Source organism: Oncorhynchus mykiss, chromosome Y (genome assembly GCF_013265735.2).
Source record: "Oncorhynchus mykiss isolate Arlee chromosome Y, USDA_OmykA_1.1, whole genome shotgun sequence".
Lineage (NCBI taxonomy): Eukaryota > Metazoa > Chordata > Actinopteri > Salmoniformes > Salmonidae > Oncorhynchus > Oncorhynchus mykiss.
In genome coordinates, this window is record NC_048593.1 from 30,071,821 (window position 1) to 30,097,700 (window position 25,880).

At 46.3% G+C, this 25,880-nt stretch overlaps 1 protein-coding gene across 1 annotated transcript in view; it reads left to right on the plus strand.

Annotated features, from left to right (window-relative positions):
• LOC110510000 (leucine-rich repeat transmembrane protein FLRT1-like) overlaps window positions 1-25,880 on the plus strand; it is a 57,314-nt gene that overhangs the window by 21,633 nt on the left and 9,801 nt on the right. Inside the window, exon 2 of the mRNA XM_021591260.2 lies at window positions 3,193-4,511. The gene's annotated coding sequence lies outside the window, so the exon portion shown is untranslated. The remainder of the gene's footprint in view (window positions 1-3,192; window positions 4,512-25,880) is intronic.

Here is a 25,880-nt window from a genome sequence, read left to right on the forward strand (position 1 = left end):
TTAAGCAATAAGGCCCGAGGGGGTGTGGTATATAGCCAACATACCACGGCTAAGGGCTGTTCTTAGGCACAACGCAACGTGGTATATTGGCCATATACCACAAACCCCTGAGGTGCCTTACTGCTATTATAAACGTAATTAGAGCAGTAAAAATAAATGTTTTGTCATACCTGTATACCCCGACTGTCAGCCAATCAGCATTCGGGGCTGGAACTACCCAGTTTATAATGGAATTTTAATAATAGAATAAGCTATTAAACACTGAGTAATAAAACCGGCACATCTTCACATTTTACTGCTGACAGTTGACGACTAACTGTCTCTGGGTGGCTGTTCTGCATACAGTACCCACACATCATCCACACATCATCCACACATCATCCACACATCATCCACACATCATCCACACATCACCCACACATCATCCACACATCACCCACACATCACCCACACATCACCCACACATCATCCACACATCATCCACACATCACCCACACATCATCCACACATCACCCACACATCATCCACATCCTTCAAACCATATAGAGAGAGTTGGGCCAATGAGGTTTCTGTCTGAATGTTTCGAGAGAGCCCCTTTCTCCTCCATCACGGTTGCGAAGTGATAATTGACACTTCTGCGTTGTGCTGTTTATTTCTGGTAGTTTCCAAAACCTATGATGATGTCCAGTGAAAGCGGATATGCAATTTGTTGACACAACCACACAGTACAGACTTGGATACACATTCTCCCCAATGCCAATTAATGGATAATCTGTTCAATTCGCTGCTCTGTTTTGTTTGTTTACAGCGGCTCCTTTACGATGATTTATATGTACACTAGACGACTGATAGTGGCCGCTGTGTTGAAATCTTCCTCAGCATTGTACAAAATATTTTGTAAGCAATAGAAATGCATTTATTATTCTACTTTCATTTTTTGTCACATTTACTATATAACAGATATCTTAATGCCTACTTTGAAATTATATTATGTGAGCTAAACATTAAAAAAAAAACAGATGAAAAAATATAGAACAACATTTCCCTGAAAGTCTCATTTTTTGAGATTACTAATGTTACTGTCCCCACTACAAACTGTAACATGTAATTTTGTGCTTGAAACATTTAATTGAAGTACTGTAGAATTCCATTCATTCCTATGGAGGACTGCTCCTACTAGGGTGGGCCAATATGGCCGATCGGTGGCTTCAAAGCCTCAATGGCCAATACATAGCATCAGCAATCCAGGGTTTATATACATCATTGGTCCTTTCATAGGGAACTGTCAGAGGTGCTTTCATATTGTTACATTACAAACATTTTGATAATAACATGGCAGCCATTCTACCACCTGGCTGAGCTCTCTACACTCTTAGAAAAGAGGGCTCTGAAAGGGTTCTTCGGCTGCCCCATAGGAGAAGCCTTTCGGGTTCCTGGTAGAACCCTGTGTGGAAAGAGTTCTACCTGGAACCCAAAAGAGTTCTACCTGGAACCAAAAGAGTTCTACATGGAACCAAAAAGGGTTCTTCAAAGGGTTCTCGTGTTGGGACAGCTAATGAATCCTTTTAGGTTCTAGATAGCACCTTTTTTTCTAAGAGTGTATATATACAGTATATGACTCTGGACTGACTAATTCAGACAATCACAACATTATCACATTCACATGAATTCACAATCAAATACTGTACAGAAGCCCCACATATAAAACATATGTAAGCATTCACAGCATCTCCATCACACATTTAGAGCACATATACTCAACAAATACCAAAGCAATCTTCCACAAAATCACATTGATAATACCCCTTCACACACAGCAGAACGTGTTAAGGATTGTGTTTGAGCAGCGTTAGGTTCTCCTCAGAATTGACCAGTGCCCCTTCCCTGTCCCTGGTTGACCTCAGTCTCCAATTAGGTGAACCATTGCTCAAGCTGACAGCAATTCCTGCCTCCAACTTATTCTCCAATGAGTTCATGACCCCCGACTCTCTTCCCTGTCATCTCCCTTTCCCTTTCCTGCTCCCTCTCTCGCCCTCTCTCTCTCCCTCTCTCCCTCTCTCTCCATCTGTCACTCCCTCTCTCTCTCTCCCTCTGTCACTCCCTCTCCCTCTGTCACTCCCTCGCTCTCTCTCCCTCTGTCACTCCCTCTGTCACTCCTTCTCTCACTCCACCTCCTTCTCCCTTCCATCCCTCACTAAATGATCAATTGAGAGGCAGAGATGAGGCGGTGGTGTGTGCAGAATAGTTCAACTGCTAGAGCAAGGATCACACACACTCTTGAGTCGTGCACTAACACACACACACACACACACACACACTCACATATTCACATACACCCTCACAGCTATAGCCCTACATAAATGCAGTTTTATTCACACACATATATGTGAATGTTGTTCAAGTCTCTTTCATGCTTCCCACTACTTAGAAAGGGTGTTATCACAGGTGTTTCTCACACATCATTGCAGTCCAATGTGAGACATGGGTCTGCATTCTGAATACATTTAAATGCTAATTCTCCAATGTGCTCATCGTTTCCCGCTCGACATGACCCATTACCCATAGGAGCGTTGGCTAAATGCTGTTCACCGTATTAAAAGGTGCATAAAAGGCATTTACGTGCATTTACTTCTGCTAAATCTCTGAATTATAAAGGACCAAACCTATGTGAAAAGATTTAAAGAGTTCTTGCATCAAGACTGGTTCTGCTCTCACACCAATAGCTTCCTCCAGAGCTCCGTGTGGTATTATTACTGAGTGTTATAACCGACACCTGGAAGGGTTCACACTGTAAGTACAACCAATGATCAATGAATGGAGGGATAGATGGTCAAATGATTCTCTAGCATTTATTCCGATTAATGCAGTATCTTATTGCGCTTTTCACCATTCATTAATCATCGTAACACGTCATTTTGTCACAATACAAATTCTAACCTGTGACCCCTTCTCAAGTTCTAGCAGGATTTTGACCATGATTGGATGACATTGTCTGTCTTCATTCTAAATGTATGATGTATTTATAGTATATTAATTTTTGATCATTATTTTTTCTTTTTGCCTATGTAGAGCTTTGAGATAAGACTGTAATGAAAAGCGCTATGTAAATTAAATGTATTTTTATTTTATATTATGATTGTACTTTATTATTAGTACAGCGCTCACACATGCCTGTGTCTGTTTCCTTCACAGACTGTCAGAGACTGACGCTTCCGCATAGTACCAAACCACAGGTGTGACTGGAGAGACATTTCAGCCACTCTGATCAACACAGAGAGGGAGCTGTCTCTACTGATGTCAGAACAAGACGACCTAAAATAAACTTTCACAAAAGTTTCAAGAACGCTACCCTCATACAAGCAAGGCTGAAGATATCAAGTCTTTGAAGTAGACTGAGTATCATGTCTTGTGATTGGCCTCAGTTTGTTTTTAGAATATCAAGTCCAATGGTTGACACGGCCAGGGTTTAATGCTCCCAATGCTGTTAATTCAAGAACACATTTCTGTCTTCGTAGAAGATTAAAGTACTTGGTGGGATTCATTTTTGGTAAAGGAACTGAGGTATAGAATGGGGCAACAGGATCTTACCCGAGGCTAAACCCTGATATAGCAACCCACTTCTTCTCTTTTTAGATCAGTCAAAAATATCCAGTCTCCTAAATATATTCCAGCCCATTCCGCCCAGCTTTGAGAGGGAAATGGACAAGATAATTGTGGACTCAGCTGAGAATGTGGAGTCTCAGTTCCGATCTGGATATGGCTTTGAGATCAGACATTCCGGGAATCAACGCGAGGGCTCTACTGGGATAGAGCATACCCTGGTACTCACACAGCCAGCAGCATTTACTCAGTGATTTTTTTAATGGGAAAATTCAAGTCCACACCAAGGCCTAAGGCAAGTGTACAGTAGGGCTGCCTGCAAGCGTGGTGGTCTGAATCCTCGAGGTGAACTGTTCTTTTCATCCACTGCACCAGGACCCACACGCTCCAGGACCCACACCATCCAGAACCCACAAGCGTGGTGGTCTGAATCCTCGAGGTGAACTGTTCTTTTCATCCACTGCACCAGGACCCACATGCTCCAGGACCCACACGCTCCAGGACCCACACACTCCAGAACCCACACGCTGCAGGACCCACACGCCCCAGGACCTACACTTTCCAGGACCCACACACTGCAGGACCCACACGCTGCAGGACCCACACGCTCCAGGACCCACACACTCCAGAACCCACACGCTCCAGGACCCACACGCTGCAGGACCCACACGCTCCAGGACCCACACGCTCCAGGACCCACACGCTCCAGGACCCACACGCTGCAGGACCCACACGCTGCAGGACCCACACGCTGCAGGACCCACACGCTCCAGAGGAGACAGACTCACAACTCCAGAGGAGACAGACTCACAACTCCAGAGGAGACAGACTCACAACTCCAGAGGAGACAGACTCACAACTCCAGAAGAGACAGACTTACAGCTTCCGATCTGTATCTTTTACAACACAAGGTGTGTTTTTATTCACATTTATACACATTTATATAGAAAATCGTCCTGTAGTCAGCTAATAGAAGGATGAATTGTGTTGTGATTTCCTCATTGGTGCGATAACAATTAGTATACAGGACTGTACGAGATTCTGAAGGTTATTATCCAGCGTTTGTTTACTGGGAGGGTTTGTCATAGGGAGGGTTTCCATGTTCTTACTCTTTTAGGTTTTCATCAGCTGAAGGAGAAAGAGATCGTGTAAGAAGGGATTAAAGAATCACTGCTGTAGACCAGAGAGAGAGAGAGAGAGAGAATGAGAAAAAGTGAGAGAGAAAAAGAGAGCGAGGAAGAGAGGAGCGAGTAGTGCACTGCTCACAGACCAAAAGATGCAGAGAAATATGCAGAGAGAGGAAGAGAGGCAGATGACATGGACGAATCAAAGGAAGAGGGGAAGGAGAGACTTACTAAGAGAGAAGGAAAGATTAGGAAATGTTTTGAAATAAAGAAATACATGTAAGTGTAGGGAGAGAAAGCAGAGTGAATAGCAGCCTAAGGGAAAAGGACGAGACAGAGGTTGTGAAACAGGGAAGCAACAGAGGGAATGGAAGGGCTTGTGTATGTGTGTGTGTGGGAGAGGGAGTGAGAGAGAGAGAGAGAGAGAGAGAGAGAGAGAGAGAGAGAGAGAGAGAGGGGAGAAATTGTGACTCAATCAGCTGCCTCATTGTTCACGCAGGACAAGTGCAGGAGAGGAGAGGAGAGTGTGACAAGGAAGGGAGGCCGAGAGGCAGGAAGAGAAAAAAGAGAGAGGGCGTCTTCAATTTGAAGTGATACACAAAGCTAACTCATTATATTGCACACTAGAATATTGGCCTGAATACAAATTCAGTCCTCCCCACACTTACATAAACAAAGGCAAATATAAATGTGCATGCAGGTGGAGAGGTCATTTCCTGTGCTATTTGTATTTATTTGTTTGCTTATTAGGATCCGCATTAGCTTTTGCAGAAGCAGCAGCTACTCTTCCTAAGGCAACAAACCACTGATAGACAAGGACAGTCACACACATGTACAATACAACAATACACAAACAATAACAGCAACAGAAAGAAGAGCCTATTGTATCTCTAAACTGTGATACCGGCCAGGGTATGTGACGATGTGCACATAATTCCAACAGAGAGAGGAGGGAGGGAGCGTGAGCAGGAGGAGTGGGTGGCTTATGGTCTCAACAGATGATACAGGCTGGCTCGGCCTCGCCTCGCGTCTGCATGTCCATTTCAACTTCACTCCCAACCACCACCATGCTCTAACTGAGAAGCAAGAACAGAGTGACAGTAGCAAAAAACTATTCCAAGTACACTAATCCATTTAAAATAGATATGCTGCCACATCCAACAATTACCCAGTGCTAGCTAAACAAACCTTGTCCTCAATTCTAATTGTGGATTTTTATTTATTAATGGGTATTCTCTGCTTTTAATTTATACTTTAGTTCAACTGGATGTGTTGTAGGGGCCAAATCAACTTATAAAAAATGTACTCCCGTATTTCCTGAACCATTTTGAGGTAATATCAACATGGCTAGTTATAGGGTAAATAGAAATGATTGAGATGGAAATATTGTTATAGAAACGGAGCAAGGAAGAAAGGGAATTTAAAGTGTTTTAAGTCTTTCCTGTATTTGCCAAGTAATATAACTGTATAAAAAAGGTTAATGCATGTATATTGAGTTTTAAAAAAATAATGTGTGTGCAGTATTGCCTTGCAAGCTAGTCGATTCTATAGCAGGCTGTGTGAATCCACTACAGTACCGATAGACTGACTGAGAAATGCAATAACAGGGAGAGTGAAATGCCAACATGGCAAAGCTTCCATGATGATGTAGCACCTCTTCCATGATGATGTAGCACCTCTTCCATGATGATGTAGCATCTCTTTCATGATGATGTAGCACCTCTTCCATGATGATGTAGCACCTCTTACATGATGATGTAGCACCTCTTTCATGTCAGATCTAATCTGACAGCCAACCTTGAGATATTACAGTCAGATATTCACTGAAATCATCAGACCCAGAAATCACACGCCCCATTTTCACGTTCATATATCCCTATTTTATATAATTTGATGTATCTGGTAATCGTCTCCTCTTATGTGGCAGAGTGGCCCTCCATTCCATGCAACAGCATTTTGCTGCAGGGGGCCACGATTCCTCTGTTAATGCTTAGAGGATTTACTTTTAATCTGGGATTCCTGTGGAAGAGACACGGAGCCAAATTAATTCATATGGCAGCAGCAGCAGTAGTAACAGCAGCAGCAGTGACAGTAGTACCAGCAGCAGCAGCAACAGTAGTACCAGCAGCAGCAGCAACAGTAGTAACAGCAGCAGTGACAGTAGTAACAGCAGCAGCAACAATAGTAGTAACAGCAGCAGCAGCAACAGTAGTAACAGCAGCAGCAGCGAAAGTAGTAACAGCTGCAACAGCGACAGTAGTAACAGCAGCAGCAACAACAACAGTAGTAACAGCAGCAGCAGCAACAACAGTAGTAACAGCAGCAGTGACAGTAGTAACAGCAGCAGCAACAACAGTAGTAACAGCAGCAGCAACAACAGTAGTAACAGCAGCAGCAACAACAGTAGTAACAGCAGCAGTGACAGTAGTAACAGCAGCAGCAGCGACAGTAGTAACAGCAGCAGCAACAACAGTAGTAACAGCAGCAGTGACAGTAGTAACAGCAGCAGCAACAACAGTAGTAACAGCAGCAGCAACAACAGTAGTAACAGCAGCAGCAGCGACAGTAGTAACAGCAGCAGCAGCGAAAGTAGTAACAGCTGCAACAGCGACAGTAGTAACAGCAGCAGCAACAACAGTAGTAACAGCAGCAGCAACAACAGTAGTAACAGCAGCAGCAACAACAGTAGTAACAGCAGCAACAACAACAGTAGTAACAGCAGCAGCAACAGCAACAACAGTAGTAACAGCAGCAGCAGCGAAAGTAGTAACAGCTGCAACAGCGAAAGTCGTAAAAGCTCCAGCAGCAACAGCAGTAGTAGCAGCAGCAACAGTAGTAGCAGCAGCAACAGTAGTAGCAGCAGCAGCAACAGCAGTAGTAACAGCAGCAACAGTAGTAGCAGCAGCAACAGTAGTAGCAGCAGCAGCAACAGTAGTAGCAGCAGCAACAGTAGTAGCAGCAGCAGCAACAGTAGTAGCAGCAGCAGCAACAGTAGTAGCAGCAGCAACAGTAGTAGCAGCAGCAGCAACAGCAGTAGTAACAGCAGCAACAGTAGTAGCAGCAGCAGCAACAGTAGTAGCAGCAGCAGCAACAGTAGTGACAGCAGCATCGACAGTAGTAGCAGCAACAACAGTAGTAACAGCAGCAACAGTAGTAGCAGCAGCAACAGTAGTAGCAGCAGCAGCAACAGTAGTAACAGCAGCAGCAACAACAACAGTAGTAACAGCAGCAGCAGCAACAACAGTAGTAACAGCAGCAGTGACAGTAGTAACAGCAGCAGCAACAACAGTAGTAACAGCAGCAGCAGCAACAACAGTAGTAACAGCAGCAGCAGCAACAACAGTAGTAACAGCAGCAGCAGCAACAACAGTAGTAACAGCAGCAGTGACAGTAGTAACAGCAGCAGCAACAACAGTAGTAACAGCAGCAGCAACAACAGTAGTAACAGCAGCAGCAGCGACAGTAGTAACAGCAGCAGCAGCGAAAGTAGTAACAGCTGCAACAGCGACAGTAGTAACAGCAGCAGCAACAACAGTAGTAACAGCAGCAGCAACAACAGTAGTAACAGCAGCAGCAACAACAGTAGTAACAGCAGCAACAACAACAGTAGTAACAGCAGCAGCAACAACAACAGTAGTAACAGCAGCAGCAGCGAAAGTAGTAACAGCTGCAACAGCGAAAGTCGTAAAAGCTCCAGCAGCAACAGCAGTAGTAGCAGCAGCAACAGTAGTAGCAGCAGCAACAGTAGTAGCAGCAGCAGCAACAGCAGTAGTAACAGCAGCAACAGTAGTAGCAGCAGCAACAGTAGTAGCAGCAGCAGCAACAGTAGTAGCAGCAGCAACAGTAGTAGCAGCAGCAGCAACAGTAGTAGCAGCAGCAACAGTAGTAGCAGCAGCAGCAACAGCAGTAGTAACAGCAGCAACAGTAGTAGCAGCAGCAGCAACAGTAGTAGCAGCAGCAGCAACAGTAGTGACAGCAGCATCGACAGTAGTAGCAGCAACAACAGTAGTAACAGCAGCAACAGTAGTAGCAGCAGCAACAGTAGTAGCAGCAGCAGCAACAGCAGTAGTAACAGCAGCAACAGTAGTAGCAGCAGCAGCAACAGTAGTAGCAGCAGCAGCAACAGTAGTGACAGCAGCATCGACAGTAGTAGCAGCAACAACAGTAGTAACAGCAGTAGCAGCAGCAACAGTAGTGACAGCAGCAGCAACTGTAGTAACAGCAGCAGCAGCAACAGTAGTAACAGCAGCAGCAGCAGCAACAGTAGTAACAGCAGCAGCAGCAGCAACAGTAGTAACAGCAGCAGCAGCAGCAATAACAGCAGCAGCAGTAACAGTAGTAACAGCAGCAGCAGCAGCAACAGTAGTAACAGCAGTAGCAGCAACAACAGTAGTAACAGCAGCAGCAGCAACAATAACAGCTGCAGCAGCAACAGTAGTAACAGCAGCAGCAGTAGTAACAGCAGCAGCAGCAACAGTAGTAACAGCAGCAGCAGCAACAGTAGTAACAGCAGCAGCAGCAACAGTAGTAACAGCAGCAGCAGCGACAATAGTAACAGCAGCAGCAGCGACAGTAGTAACAGCAGCAGCAGTGACAGTAGTGAAAGCAGCAGCAGTGACAGTAGTGACATCAGCAGCATCGACAGTAGTACCAGCAGCAGCAACAGTAGTAACAGCTGCAACAGCGACAGTAGTAACAGCAGCAGCAACAACAGTAGTAACAGCAGCAGCAACAACAGTAGTAACAGCAGCAGCAACAACAGTAGTAACAGCAGCAACAACAACAGTAGTAACAGCAGCAGCAACAGCAACAACAGTAGTAACAGCAGCAGCAGCGAAAGTAGTAACAGCTGCAACAGCGAAAGTCGTAAAAGCTCCAGCAGCAACAGCAGTAGTAGCAGCAGCAACAGTAGTAGCAGCAGCAACAGTAGTAGCAGCAGCAGCAACAGCAGTAGTAACAGCAGCAACAGTAGTAGCAGCAGCAACAGTAGTAGCAGCAGCAGCAACAGTAGTAGCAGCAGCAACAGTAGTAGCAGCAGCAGCAACAGTAGTAGCAGCAGCAGCAACAGTAGTAGCAGCAGCAACAGTAGTAGCAGCAGCAGCAACAGCAGTAGTAACAGCAGCAACAGTAGTAGCAGCAGCAGCAACAGTAGTAGCAGCAGCAGCAACAGTAGTGACAGCAGCATCGACAGTAGTAGCAGCAGCAACAGTAGTGACAGCAGCATCGACAGTAGTAGCAGCAACAACAGTAGTAACAGCAGCAACAGTAGTAGCAGCAGCAACAGTAGTAGCAGCAGCAGCAACAGTAGTAACAGCAGCAGCAACAACAACAGTAGTAACAGCAGCAGCAGCAACAACAGTAGTAACAGCAGCAGCAGCAACAACAGTAGTAACAGCAGCAGCAGCGACAGTAGTAACAGCAGCAGCAGCGAAAGTAGTAACAGCTGCAACAGCGACAGTAGTAACAGCAGCAGCAACAACAGTAGTAACAGCAGCAGCAACAACAGTAGTAACAGCAGCAGCAACAACAGTAGTAACAGCAGCAACAACAACAGTAGTAACAGCAGCAGCAACAACAACAGTAGTAAAAGCAGCAGCAGCGAAAGTAGTAACAGCTGCAACAGCGAAAGTCGTAAAAGCTCCAGCAGCAACAGCAGTAGTAGCAGCAGCAACAGTAGTAGCAGCAGCAACAGTAGTAGCAGCAGCAGCAACAGTAGTAGCAGCAGCAACAGTAGTAGCAGCAGCAGCAACAGTAGTAGCAGCAGCAACAGTAGTAGCAGCAGCAGCAACAGCAGTAGTAACAGCAGCAACAGTAGTAGCAGCAGCAGCAACAGTAGTAGCAGCAGCAGCAACAGTAGTGACAGCAGCATCGACAGTAGTAGCAGCAACAACAGTAGTAACAGCAGCAACAGTAGTAGCAGCAGCAACAGTAGTAGCAGCAGCAGCAACAGCAGTAGTAACAGCAGCAACAGTAGTAGCAGCAGCAGCAACAGTAGTGACAGCAGCATCGACAGTAGTAGCAGCAACAACAGTAGTAACAGCAGTAGCAGCAGCAACAGTAGTGACAGCAGCAGCAACTGTAGTAACAGCAGCAGCAGCAACAGTAGTAACAGCAGCAGCAGCAGCAACAGTAGTAACAGCAGCAGCAGCAGCAACAGTAGTAACAGCAGCAGCAGCAGCAATAACAGCAGCAGCAGTAACAGTAGTAACAGCAGCAGCAGCAGCAACAGTAGTAACAGCAGTAGCAGCAACAACAGTAGTAACAGCAGCAGCAGCAACAATAACAGCTGCAGCAGCAACAGTAGTAACAGCAGCAGCAGTAGTAACAGCAGCAGCAGCAACAGTAGTAACAGCAGCAGCAGCAACAGTAGTAACAGCAGCAGCAGCAACAGTAGTAACAGCAGCAGCAGCAACAGTAGTAACAGCAGCAGCAGCGACAATAGTAACAGCAGCAGCAGCGACAGTAGTAACAGCAGCAGCAGTGACAGTAGTGACAGCAGCAGCAGTGACAGTAGTGACATCAGCAGCATCGACAGTAGTACCAGCAGCAGCAACAGTAATAACAGCAGCAGCAGCAACAGTAGTAACAGCAGCAGCAACAGTAGTACCAGCAGCAGCAACAGTAGTAGCAGCAGCAACAGTAGTAACAGCAGCAGCAACAGTAGTAATAGCAGCAGCAACAGTAGTAGCAGCAGCAACAGTAGTACCAGCAGCAGCAACAGTAGTAGCAGCAGCAATAGTAGTAACAGCAGCAGCAACAGTAGTAATAGCAGCAGCAGCAACAGTTGTAACAGCAGCAGCGACAGTAGTAGCAGCAGCAGCAGCAGCAGGAGCAGTAGCAGCAGCAACAGGAGAAGGAGCAGCAGCAGAAGCAACAGTAGTACAGCAGCAGCGACACTAGTAACAACTACAGCAGCAACAGTAATAACAGCAGCAGCAACCGTAGTAACAGCAGCAGCATCGACAGTAGTAACAGCAGCAGCAGCAACAGTAGTAACAGCAGCAGCAACAGTAGTAACAGTAGCAGCATCAGCAGGAGCAGTACCAGCAGCAACAGTAGTAACAGCAGCATCAACAGTAGTCCAGCAGCAGCAGCAACAGTAGAAACAGCAGCAGCAACAGGAGAAGGAGCAGCAGCAGCAGCAACAGTAGTACAGCAGCAGCGATACTAGTAACAGCTACAGCAGCAACAGTAATAACAGCAGCAGCAACCGTAGTAACAGCAGCAGCAGCGACAGTAGTGACAGCAGCAGCAACAGTAGTAACAGCAGCAGCAGCAACAGTAGTAACAGCAGCAACAGTAGTGACAGCAGCAGCAGCAACAGTAGTAACAGCAGCAGCAACAGTAGTAACAGCAGCAGCAGCAACAGTAGTAACAGCAGCAACAGTAGTAACAGCAGCAGCATCGACAGTAGTAAAAGCAGCAACAGCACTAACAGCAGCAGCAACAACAATAACAGCAGCAGCAGCGACAGTAGTAACAGCAGCAGCAAGAGCAGTGACAGCAGCAGCAACAGTTATAACAGCAGCAACAGAAACAGTAATAACAGCGGCAACAGTAGTGACAGCAGCAGCAGCGACAGTAGTAACAGCAGCGTCAGCAACAGTAGTAACAACAGCAACAGTAGTAACAGCAGCAACAGAAACAGTAATAACAGCAGCAACAGTAGTGACAGCAGCAGCAGCGACAGTAGTAACAGCAGCAGCAGCAACAGTAGTAACAGCCGCAGCAGCAACAGTAGTAACAGCAGCAGCAGCAACAGTAGTGCAGCAGCAGCATCGACAGTAGTAACAGCAGCAGCAGCAACAGTAGTAACAGCAGAAACAGTAGTGACAGCAGCAGCAGCAACAGTAGTAACAGCAGCAACATCGACAGTAGTAACAGCAGCAGCAGCAACAGTAGTGACAGCAGCAGCAGCGACAGTATTAACAGCAGCAGCAGCAACAGTAGTGACAGCAACAGCAGCAGCAGTAGTGACAGCAGCAGCAGCAATAACAGTAGTGACAGCAGCAGCAGCGACAGTATTAACAGCAGCAGCAGCAGCAGCAATAACAGTAGCAGCAGCAACAGTAGTAACAGCAGCAGCAACAGTAGTGACAGCAGCAGCAGCAGCAATAACAGCAGCAGCAGCAACAGTACTAACAGCAGCAGCAGCAGCAACAGTAGTGACAGCAGCATCGACAGTAGTAGCAGCAACAACAGTAGTAACAGCAGCAGCAGCAGCAACAGTAGTGACAGTGACAGCAGCAGCAGCAGCAATAACAACAGCAGCAGCGACAGTAGTAACAGCTGCAGCAGCAACAGTAGTAACAGCAGCAGCAGCGACAGTAGCAACAGCTGCAGCAGTGACAGTAGTAACAGCTTCAGCAGTGACAGTAGTAACAGCAGCAGCAGCAACAGTAGTAACAGCAGCAGCAGCAACAGTAGTTACAGCAGCAATAGTAGTAACAGCAGCATCCCCAACAGTAATAACAGCAGCAGCAGCAACAGTAGTAACAGCAGCAGCAGCAGCGACAGTAGTAGCAGCAGCAGCAGCGACAGTAGTGACAGCAACAGCAACATTAATAACAGAAGCAACAACGACAGTAGTAACAGCAGCAGCGGCAGTAGTAACTGCAGCAGCAGCAACAGTAGTAACAGCAGCAGCGACAGTAGTAACAGCAGCAACAGTAGTAACAGCAGCAGCAGCGACAGTAGTAACAGCAGCAGCAGTAGTGACAGCAGCAGCAGCAACAGTAGTAACAGCAGCAGCAGCAGCGACAGTAGTAACAGCAGCAGCAGCAGTGGCAGTAGTTATAGTAGTAACAGCAACAGTAGTAACAGCAGCAGCAACAGTAGTAACAGAAGCAACAGCGACAGTAGTTATAGTAGTAACAGCAACAGTAGTAATAGCAGCAGCAACAGTAGTAACAGCAGCAGCAGCGACAGTAGTTATAGTAGTAACAGCAACAGTAGTAACAGCAGCAGCAACAGTAATAACAGAAGCAACAGCGACAGTAGTAACAGCAGCAGCGACAGTAGTAACAGCAGCAGCGACAGTAGTAACAGCAGCAGCGACAGTAGTAACAGCAGCAGCGACAGTAGTAACAGCAGCAGCAGCAACAGTAGTCCAGCAGCGACAGTAGTGACAGCAGCAGCGACAGTAGTAACAGCAGCAGCGACAGTAGTAACAGCAGCAGCAACAGTAATAACAGAAGCAACAGCGACAGTAGTAACAGCAGCAGCGACAGTAGTAACAGCAGCAGCGACAGTAGTAACAGCAGCAGCGACAGTAGTAACAGTAGCAGCAGCAACAGTAGTCCAGCAGCGACAGTAGTGACAGCAGCAGCGACAGTAGTTATAGTAGTAACAGCAACAGTAGTTATAGTAGTAACAGCAACAGTAGTAACAGCAGCAGCGGCAGTAGTAACAGTAGCAGCAGCAACAGTAGTAACAGCTGCAGCAGCAACAGTAGTAACAGCAGCAGCAGCGACAGTAGTAACAGTAGCAGCAGCAAAAGTAGTCCAGCAGCGACAGTGACAGTGACAGCAGCAGCAGCAGCAACAGTAGTAACAGCTGCAGCAGCAACAGTGACAGTAGTAACAGCTGCAGCAGTGACAGTAGTAACAGCTGCAGCAGCAACAGTGACAGTAGTAACAGCTGCAGCAGTGACAGTAGTAACAGCAGCAGCAGCAACAGTAGTAACAGCAGCAGCAGCGACAGTAGTAACAGCAGCAGCAGCAGCAGCAATAACAGTAGCAGCAGCAACAGTAGTAACAGCAGCAGCAACAGTAGTGACAGCAGCAGCAGCAGCAATAACAGCAGCAGCAGCAACAGTAGTAACAGCAGCAGCAGCAGCAACAGTAGTGACAGCAGCATCGACAGTAGTAGCAGCAACAACAGTAGTAACAGCAGCAGCAGCAGCAACAGTAGTGACAGTGACAGCAGCAGCAGCAGCAATAACAACAGCAGCAGCGACAGTAGTAACAGCTGCAGCAGCAACAGTAGTAACAGCAGCAGCAGCGACAGTAGCAACAGCTGCAGCAGTGACAGTAGTAACAGCTTCAGCAGTGACAGTAGTAACAGCAGCAGCAGCAACAGTAGTAACAGCAGCAGCAGCAACAGTAGTTACAGCAGCAATAGTAGTAACAGCAGCATCCCCAACAGTAATAACAGCAGCAGCAGCAACAGTAGTAACAGCAGCAGCAGCAGCGACAGTAGTAGCAGCAGCAGCAGCGACAGTAGTGACAGCAACAGCAACATTAATAACAGAAGCAACAACGACAGTAGTAACAGCAGCAGCGGCAGTAGTAACTGCAGCAGCAGCAACAGTAGTAACAGCAGCAGCGACAGTAGTAACAGCAGCAACAGTAGTAACAGCAGCAGCAGCGACAGTAGTAACAGCAGCAGCAGTAGTGACAGCAGCAGCAGCAACAGTAGTAACAGCAGCAGCAGCAGCGACAGTAGTAACAGCAGCAGCAGCAGTGGCAGTAGTTATAGTAGTAACAGCAACAGTAGTAACAGCAGCAGCAACAGTAGTAACAGAAGCAACAGCGACAGTAGTTATAGTAGTAACAGCAACAGTAGTAATAGCAGCAGCAACAGTAGTAACAGCAGCAGCAGCGACAGTAGTTATAGTAGTAACAGCAACAGTAGTAACAGCAGCAGCAACAGTAATAACAGAAGCAACAGCGACAGTAGTAACAGCAGCAGCGACAGTAGTAACAGCAGCAGCGACAGTAGTAACAGCAGCAGCGACAGTAGTAACAGCAGCAGCGACAGTAGTAACAGCAGCAGCAGCAACAGTAGTCCAGCAGCGACAGTAGTGACAGCAGCAGCGACAGTAGTAACAGCAGCAGCGACAGTAGTAACAGCAGCAGCAACAGTAATAACAGAAGCAACAGCGACAGTAGTAACAGCAGCAGCGACAGTAGTAACAGCAGCAGCGACAGTAGTAACAGCAGCAGCGACAGTAGTAACAGTAGCAGCAGCAACAGTAGTCCAGCAGCGACAGTAGTGACAGCAGCAGCGACAGTAGTTATAGTAGTAACAGCAACAGTAGTTATAGTAGTAACAGCAACAGTAGTAACAGCAGCAGCGGCAGTAGTAACAGTAGCAGCAGCAACAGTAGTAACAGCTGCAGCAGCAACAGTAGTAACAGCAGCAGCAGCGACAGTAGTAACAGTAGCAGCAGCAAAAGTAGTCCAGCAGCGACAGTGACAGTGACAGCAGCAGCAGCAGCAACAGTAGTAACAGCTGCAGCAGCAACAGTGACAGTAGTAACAGCTGCAGCAGTGACAGTAGTAACAGCTGCAGCAGCAACAGTGACAGTAGTAACAGCTGCAGCAGTGACAGTAGTAACAGCAGCAGCAGCAACAGTAGTAACAGCAGCAGCAGCGACAGTAGTAACAGCTGCAGCAGTGACAGTAGTAACAGCAGCAGCAACAGTAGTGACAGCAGCAGCAACAGTAGTGCAGCAGCAGCAGCAACAGTAGTTACAGCAGCAATAGTAGTAACAGCAGCATCCCCAACAGTAATAACAGCAGCAGCAGCAACAGTAGTAACAGCAGCAGCAGCAGCGACAGTAGTAGCAGCAGCAGCAGCGACAGTAGTGACAGCAACAGCAACAGTAATAACAGAAGCAACAACGACAGTAGTAACAGCAGCAGCGGCAGTAGTAACAGCAGCAGCAGCAACAGTAGTAACAGCAGCAGCGACAGTAGTAACAGCAGCAACAGTAGTAACAGCAGCAACAGTAGTAACAGCAGCAGCAGCGACAGTAGTAACAGCAGCAGCAGTAGTGACAGCAGCAACAGTAGTAACAGCAGCAGCAGCAGAAGCAGTAGCAGCAGCAACAGTAGTCCAGCAGCAGCAGCAGCGACAGTAGTAACAGCAGCAACAGTAGTAACAGCAGCAGCAGCAACAGTAGTAACAGCAGCAGAAGCAGTTGCAGCAGCAACAGTAGTAACAGCAGCAGCGACAGTAGTAACAGCAGCAACAGTAGTAACAGCAGCAGCAGCAACAGTAGTAACAGCAGCAACAGCCGTAACAGCAGCAGCAGCAACAGTAGTAACAGCTGCAGCAGCAACAGTAGTAACAGCAGCAGCAGCGACAGTAGTAACAGCAGCAACAACATTAGTGACAGCAGCAGCAGCAACAGTAATAACAGCAGCAGCAACAGTAGTGACAGCAGCAGCAACAGTAGTGCAGCAGCAGCAGCAACAGTAGTTACAGCAGCAGCGACAGTAGTAACAGCAGCAACAGTAGTAACAGCAGCAGCAGCAACAGTAGTAACAGCAGCAACAGCCATAACAGCAGCAGCAGCAACAGTAGTAACAGCTGCAGCAGCAACAGTAGTAACAGCAGCAGCAGCGACAGTAGTAACAGCAGCAACAACATTAGTGACAGCAGCAGCAGCAACAGTAATAACAGCAGCAGCAACAGTAGTGACAGCAGCAGCAACAGTAGTGCAGCAGCAGCAGCAACAGTAGTTACAGCAGCAACAGTAGTAACAGCAGCATCCCCAACAGTAATAACAGCAGCAGCAGCAACAGTAGTAACAGCAGCAACATCGACAGTAGTAACAGCAGCAGCAGCAACAGTAGTGACAGCAGCAGCAGCGACAGTATTAACAGCAGCAGCAGCAACAGTAGTGACAGCAACAGCAGCAGCAGTAGTGACAGCAGCAGCAGCAATAACAGTAGTGACAGCAGCAGCAGCGACAGTATTAACAGCAGCAGCAGCAGCAGCAATAACAGCAGCAGCAGCAACAGTAGTAACAGCAGCAGCAGCAGCAATAACAGCAGCAGCAGCAACAGTAGTAACAGCAGCAGCAGCAGCAGCAACAGTAGTGACAGCAGCATCGACAGTAGTAGCAGCAACAACAGTAGTAACAGCAGCAGCAGCAGCAACAGTAGTGACAGTGACAGCAGCAGCAGCAGCAATAACAACAGCAGCAGCGACAGTAGTAACAGCTGCAGCAGCAACAGTAGTAACAGCAGCAGCAGCGACAGTAGTAACAGCTGCAGCAGTGACAGTAGTAACAGCTTCAGCAGTGACAGTAGTAACAGCAGCAGCAGCAACAGTAGTAACAGCAGCAGCAGCAACAGTAGTTACAGCAGCAATAGTAGTAACAGCAGCATCCCCAACAGTAATAACAGCAGCAACAGCAACAGTAGTAACAGCAGCAGCAGCAGCGACAGTAGTAGCAGCAGCAGCAGCGACAGTAGTGACAGCAACAGCAACAGTAATAACAGAAGCAACAACGACAGTAGTAACAGCAGCAGCGGCAGTAGTAACAGCAGCAGCAGCAACAGTAGTAACAGCAGCAGCGACAGTAGTAACAGCAGCAACAGTAGTAACAGCAGCAACAGTAGTAACAGCAGCAGCGACAGTAGTAACAGCAGCAGCAGTAGTGACAGCAGCAGCAGCAACAGTAGTAACAGCAGCAGCAGCAGCGACAGTAGTAACAGCAGCAGCAGCAGTGACAGTAGTTATAGTAGTAACAGCAACAGTAGTAACAGCAGCAGCAACAGTAGTAACAGAAGCAACAGCGACAGTAGTTATAGTAGTAACAGCAACAGTAGTAACAGCAGCAGCAGCGACAGTAGTAACAGCAGCAGCAGCGACAGTAGTAACAGCAGCAGCAGTAATAACAGCAGCAGCAGCAACAGTAGTAACAGCAGCAGCAGCAGCGACAGTAGTAACAGCAGCAGCAGCAATGACAGTAGTTATAGTAGTAACAGCAACAGTAGTAACAGCAGCAGCAACAGTAGTAACAGAAGCAACAGCGACAGTAGTTATAGTAGTAACAGCAACAGTAGTAATAGCAGCAGCAACAGTAGTAACAGCAGCAGCAGCGACAGTAGTTATAGTAGTAACAGCAACAGTAGTAACAGCAGCAGCAACAGTAATAACAGAAGCAACAGCGACAGTAGTAACAGCAGCAGCGACAGTAGTAACAGCAGCAGCGGCAACAGTAGTTATAGTAGTAACAGCAACAGTAGTAACAGCAGCAGCGGCAGTAGTAACAGTAGCAGCAGCAACAGTAGTCCAGCAGCGACAGTAGTGACAGCAGCAGCGACAGTAGTTATAGTAGTAACAGCAACAGTAGTAACAGTAGCAGCAGCAACAGTAGTCCAGCAGCGACAGTAGTTATAGTAGTAACAGCAACAGTAGTAACAGCAGCAGCAACAGTAATAACAGAAGCAACAGCGACAGTAGTAACAGCAGCAGCGACAGTAGTAACAGCAGCAGCGGCAGTAGTAACAGTAGCAGCAGCAACAGTAGTCCAGCAGCGACAGTAGTGACAGCAGCAGCGACAGTAGTTATAGTAGTAACAGCAACAGTAGTTATAGTAGTAACAGCAACAGTAGTAACAGCAGCAGCGGCAGTAGTAACAGCAGCGACAGTGACAGTGACAGCAGCAGCAGCAGCAACAGTAGTAACAGCTGCAGCAGCAACAGTAGTAACAGCAGCAGCAGTGACAGTAGTAACAGCTGCAGCAGTGACAGTAGTAACAGCAGCAGCAGCAACAGTAGTAACAGCAGCAGCAGCGACAGTAGTAACAGCTGCAGCAGTGACAGTAGTAACAGCAGCAGCAACAGTAGTGACAGCAGCAGCAACAGTAGTGCAGCAGCAGCAGCAACAGTAGTTACAGCAGCAATAGTAGTAACAGCAGCATCCCCAACAGTAATAACAGCAGCAGCAGCAACAGTAGTAACAGCAGCAGCAGCAGCGACAGTAGTAGCAGCAGCAGCAGCGACAGTAGTGACAGCAACAGCAACAGTAATAACAGAAGCAACAACGACAGTAGTAACAGCAGCAGAGGCAGTAGTAACAGCAGCAGCAGCAACAGTAGTAACAGCAGCAGCGACAGTAGTAACAGCAGCAACAGTAGTAACAGCAGCAACAGTAGTAACAGCAGCAGCAGCAACAGTAGTAACAGCAGCAACAGTAGTAACAGCAGCAGCAGCAACAGTAGTAACAGCAGCAGAAGCAGTTGCAGTAGCAACAGTAGTAACAGCTGCAGCAGCAACAGTAGTAACAGCAGCAGCAGCGACAGTAGTAACAGCAGCAGCAGCAACAGTAGTAACAGCAGCAGAAGCAGTTGCAGCAGCAACAGTAGTAACAGCAGCAACAGCGACAGTAGTCCAGCAGCGACAGTAGTTATAGTAGTAACAGCAGCAACAGCGACAGTAGTTATAGTAGTAACAGCAGCAGCAGCGACAGTAGTAACAGCAGCAACAGTAGTAACAGCAGCAGCAGCAAGAGTAGTAACAGCAGCAACAGCCGTAACAGCAGCAGCAGCAACAGTAGTAACAGCTGCAGCAGCAACAGTAGTAACAGCAGCAGCAGCGACAGTAGTAACAGCAGCAACAACATTAGTGACAGCAGCAGCAGCAACAGTAATAACAGCAGCAGCAACAGTAGTGACAGCAGCAGCAACAGTAGTGCAACAGCAGCAGCAACAGTAGTTACAGCAGCAACAGTAGTAACAGCAGCATCCCCAACAGTAATAACAGCAGCAGCAGCAACAGTAGTAACAGCAGCAGCAGCAGCGACAGTAGTAACAGCAGCAGCAGCAGTGACAGTAGTTATAGTAGTAACAGCAACAGTAGTAACAGCAGCAGCAACAGTAGTAACAGAAGCAACAGCGACAGTAGTTATAGTAGTAACAGCAACAGTAGTAACAGCAGCAGCAACAGTAGTAACAGCAGCAGCAGCAGTGACAGTAGTTATAGTAGTAACAGCAACAGTAGTAACAGCAGCAGCAACAGTAGTAACAGAAGCAACAGCGACAGTAGTTATAGTAGTAACAGCAACAGTAGTAATAGCAGCAGCAACAGTAGTAACAGCAGCAGCAGCGACAGTAGTTATAGTAGTAACCGCAACAGTAGTAACAGCAGCAGCAACAGTAATAACAGAAGCAACAGCGACAGTAGTAACAGCAGCAGCGGCAGTAGTAACAGTAGCAGCAGCAACAGTAGTAACAGCAGCAGCGGCAGTAGTAACAGTAGCAGCAGCAACAGTAGTCCAGCAGCGACAGTAGTGACAGCAGCAGCGACAGTAGTTATAGTAGTAACAGCAACAGTAGTAACAGCTACAGCAGCAACAGTAGTAACAGCAGCAACAGCAACAGTAGTAACAGTAGCAGCAGTAACAGTAGTCCAGCAGCGACAGTAGTGACAGCAGCAGCGACAGTAGTTATAGTAGTAACAGCAACAGTAGTTATAGTAGTAACAGCAACAGTAGTAACAGCAGCAGCGGCAGTAGTAACAGTAGCAGCAGCAACAGTAGTTATAGTAGTAACAGCAACAGTAGTAACAGCAGCAGCAACAGTAGTAACAGCAGCAGCAGCGACAGTAGTAACAGAAGCAACAGCGACAGTAGTTATAGTAGTAACAGCAACAGTAGTAACAGCAGCAGCGGCAGTAGTAACAGTAGCAGCAGCAACAGTAGTCCAGCAGCGACAGTAGTGACAGCAGCAGCGACAGTAGTTATAGTAGTAACAGCAACAGTAGTAACAGCTACAGCAGCAACAGTAGTAACAGCAGCAACAGCAACAGTAGTAACAGTAGCAGCAGTAACAGTAGTGACAGCAGCAACAGTAGTAACAGCAGCAGCAGCAACAGTAGTAACAGCAGCAACAGCAGCAACAGCCGTAACAGCAGCAGCAGCAACAGTAGTAAGAGCAGCAGCAGCAATAACAGCAGTAACAGCAGCAGCATCGACAGTAGTAAAAGCAGCAGCAGCAGTAACAGCAGCAGCAGCAACAGTAGTAAGAGCAGCAGCAGCAACAGTAGTAAAAGCAGCAACAGCAACGGTAGTAAAAGCAGCAACAGCAGTAACAGCAGCAGCAGCAACAGTAGTAAGAGCAGCAGCAGCAACAGTAGTAAAAGCAGCAACAGCAACGGTAGTAATAGCAGCAGCAGCAGCAACAGCAGTAACATCAGCAGCAACAGTAGTAACAGCAGCAGCAGCAGTAACAGCAGTAACATCAGCAGCAACAGTAGTAACAACAGCAGCATCGACAGTAGTAAAAGCAGCAGCAGCAGTAACAGCAGCAGCAGCAACAGTAGTAAGGGCAGCAGCAGCAACAGTAGTAAAAGCAGCAACAGCAACAGTAGTAAAAGCAGCAACAGCAACGGTAGTAATAGCAGCAGCAGCAGCAACAGCAGTAACATCAGCAGCAACAGTAGTAACAGCAGCAGCAGCAACAGTAGTAACAGTAGTAACAGCAACAGTAGTAACAGTAGTAACAGCAAAAGTAGTAACAGCAGCAGCAGCGACAGTAGTAGCAGCAGCAGCAGCGACAGTAGTAGCAGCAGCAGCAGTGACAGTAGTAGCAGCAGCAACAGTAGTAACAGCAGCAGCAGCGACAGTAGTAACAGTAGTAACAGCAACAGTAGTAACAGTAGTAACAGCAACAGTAGTAACAGCAGCAGCAGCGACAGTAGTAGCAGCAGCAGCAGCGACAGTAGTAGCAGCAGCAACAGTAGTAACAGCAGCAGCAGCGACAGTAGTAACAGTAGTAACAGCAACAGTAGTAACAGTAGTAACAGCAACAGTAGTAACAGCAGCAGCAGCGACAGTAGTAGCAGCAGCAGCAGCGACAGTAGTAGCAGTAGCAGCAGAGTGGGTAGGAAAATGGACTAGCGACAAGACGGATGCTGTCTCAAATCCCAGGAGGAACATGTCATAGTGATGTAGTGCTCATATCAAGGCACTTAACCTCAATGGCTCATGGGTAACCTTCTAATTTAACATTCACGGCTGTTACTGAAACATTCACAGAAATCATGTATAGATGTCCCTCGGAGATTTGAGTTAAAGTTTACATTATGATGCGTGCATCTCATTTTAGGATACGGCCCTAATGGAGTTTTCAGATGTACAATATGGTAACAGTACTGTTTGTACGTTACTTTGATTAAAGCATCTGCTCTGAATTTATAGATTGAGTGGATTAGGTAATATGTTAACGTCATTATTGATAAATTGATGATTATTATCTTTTAAGCCATTAATAATTAGTTTAATTGTTTTTAATACAATCATGTGTTTTACAGCATTAGGTTGGTTTGTACCCTACTGGACATTTTGAAGGCAGCTGATTCAGATTTAGTAGCGGTAACATCAGTTCAGAGCTAATGACTTTGAAGAGGCCTAGGGTCTGTTCCAGACAAGCAATGAAGCTCACTGATTGCACTCTGCTGACTCAAGCACAATGGACTGCTTCTAATAGTTTTTCTCTCACAGAAACGACTATATACAGTACTGCCAAAGACACAGTATTTAAACTATTAAAAGTCTTGCAGAATGGTCCAACAGTGCATTCGGAAAGTATCAGACACCTTGACTTTTTCTACATTTTCCAGCCTTATTCTAAAACGGATAGATTTTTTTTTCCGTCATCAATCTAGATAATACCCGATAATGACAAAGCGAAAACAAGTTTTTAGAAATGTTTGCACATTGTAACATTTTTTTAAACAGAAATATCTTATTTACCTAAGTATACAGACCCTTTGCTATGAGACTCAAAATTGAGCTCAGGTGCATCCTGTTTCCATTGATCATCCTTGATGTTTCTACAACTTGATTGGAGTCCACCTGTGGTAATTGCAATTGTTTGGACATGATTTGGAAAGGCACACACCTGTCTATATAAGGTCCCACTGTTGACAGTGCATGTCGGTGCAAAAATGAAGCCATGAGGTCAAAGGAATTGTACGTTGAGCTCCGAGACAGAATTGTGTTGAGGCACAGATCTGGGGAAGGGTACCAAAACATTTCTGCAGCATTGAAGGTCCCCAAGAACACAGTGGCCTCCATCATTCTTAAATGGAAGAAGTTTGGAACCAACAAGACTTTTCCTAGAGTTGGACTGAGCAATCGGGGGAAGACCTTGGTCAGGGAGGTGACCAAGAACCCGATGGTCACTCTGACAGAGCTCCAGAGTTCCTCTGTGGAGATGGGAGAACTTTCCATAAGAACAACCATCTCTGCAGCAATCCACCAATCAGGCCTATATGGTAGAGTGACCAGACGGAAGCCACTCCTCAGTAAAAGGCACATGACAGCCCACTTGGAGTTTGCCAAAAGGCACCTAAAGACTCTCAGATCATGAGAAACAAGATTCTCTGTTTTGATGAAGCCAAGATTGAACTCTTTGGCCTGAATGCCAAGCGTCACATCTGGAGAAAACCTGGCACCATCCCTACGGTGAAGCATGGTGGTGGCAGCATCATGCTGTGTGGATGTTTTTCAGAGGCAGGACTGGGAGACTAGTCAAGATCGAGGAAAAGATGAATGGAGCAAAGTACAGAGAGATCCTTGATGAAAACCTGCTCCAGAGTGCTCAGGACCTCAGACTGGAGTGAATCTTCACCTTCCAACGGGACAACGACCCTAAGCACACAGCCAAGACAAGGTAGGAGTGGCTTTGGGACAAGTCTCTGAATGTCCTTGAGTGACCCAGCCAGAGCCCGGACTTGAACCCATCGAACATGTCTGGAGGGACCTGAAAAGAGCAACGACGCTCCCCATCCAACCTGACAGAGCTTGAGGGGATTTGCAGAGAAGAATGGGAGAAACTCACCAAATACAGGTGTACCAAGCTTGTAGCGTCATACCCAAGAAGACTCTAGGCTGTCACCGCTGCCAAAGGGGATTCAACAAATTACTGAGTAAAGGGTCTGAATACATACAGTACCAGTCAAAAGTTTGGACACACCTACTCCTTCAAGGGTTTTTCTTTATTTTTTTACTATTTTCTACATTGTAGTATAATAGTGAAGGCATCAAAACTATGAAATGACACATATGGAATCATGTAGTAAAAACGTAAAAACGTGTGGAACAAATCAAAATAGATTTTATATTTGACATTCATCAAAGTAGCCACCCTTTGCCTTGATGACAGCATTGCACAATCTTGGCATTCTCTCAACCAGCTTCATGATGTAGTCACCTGTAATGCATTTCAATTAACAGGTGTGCCTTGTTAAAAGTAAATTTGTGGAATTTCTTTCCTTCTTAATGCGTTTGAGCCAATCAGTTGTGTTGTGACAAGGTAGGGGTGGTATACAGATAGCCCTATTTGGTTAAAGACCAAGTCCATGGACTGTCGTTTCTCTTTGCTTATTTGAGCTGTTCTTGCCATAATATTATTATTTATTTGTACATTTTAATTTAAGCTTTATTTAACTAGGCAAGTCAGTTAAGAACAAATTCTTATTTACAATGATGGCCTAGGAACAGTGGGTTAACTGCCTTGTTTAGGGGCAGAACGACAGATCTTTACCGAATCCCGAGCTGACAAGGTAAAAATCTGTCGTTCTGCCCCTGAACAAAGCAGTTAACCCACTGTTCCTAGGCCATCATTGTAAATAAGAATTTGTTCTAAACTGACTTGCCTAGTTCAATTAAGGTTCAATTAAAATAAAAAATAATATATATATATATTATGGCAAGAACAGCTCAAATAAGCAAATATAAACGACAGTCCATTTTTTCCTTTATACATGAAGGTCAGTCAATACGGAAAATTTCAAGAACTTTGTGTGCAGTCGCAAAAACCGTCAAGCACTATGATGAAACTGGCTCTCGTGGGGATCGCCACAGGAAAGGAAGAGCCAGAGTTCCCTCTGATGCAGAGGATAAGTTCATTAGAGTTAACTGCACCTTAGATTGCAGCCCAAATAAATACTTCAGAGTGTTCAAGTAACAGACACATCTCAACATCAACTGTTCAGAAGAGACTGCGTGATTCAGGGCTTCATGATCGAATTGCTGCAAAGAAACCACCACTAAAGGACACCAATAAGAAGAGGAGACTTGCTTGGGCCAAGAAACACGAGCAATCGACATTAGACGAGTAGAAATCTGTCCTTTCCAGGTGAAGCTGGTTGAGAGAATGCCAAGAGTGTGCAAAGCTGTCATCAAGGCAAAGGGTGGCAACTTTGAAAAATATCAAATATCAAATCTATTTTGATTTGTTTAACACTTTTTTGTTTACTACATGATTCCAAATGTGTCATTTCATAGTTTTGATGTCTTCATTATTATACTACAATGTAGAAAATAGTAAAAAAATATAGAAAAACCCTTGAATGAGTCGGTGTGTCCAAACTTTTGACTGGTACTGTATGTACATGTGATATTTTCGTTAAA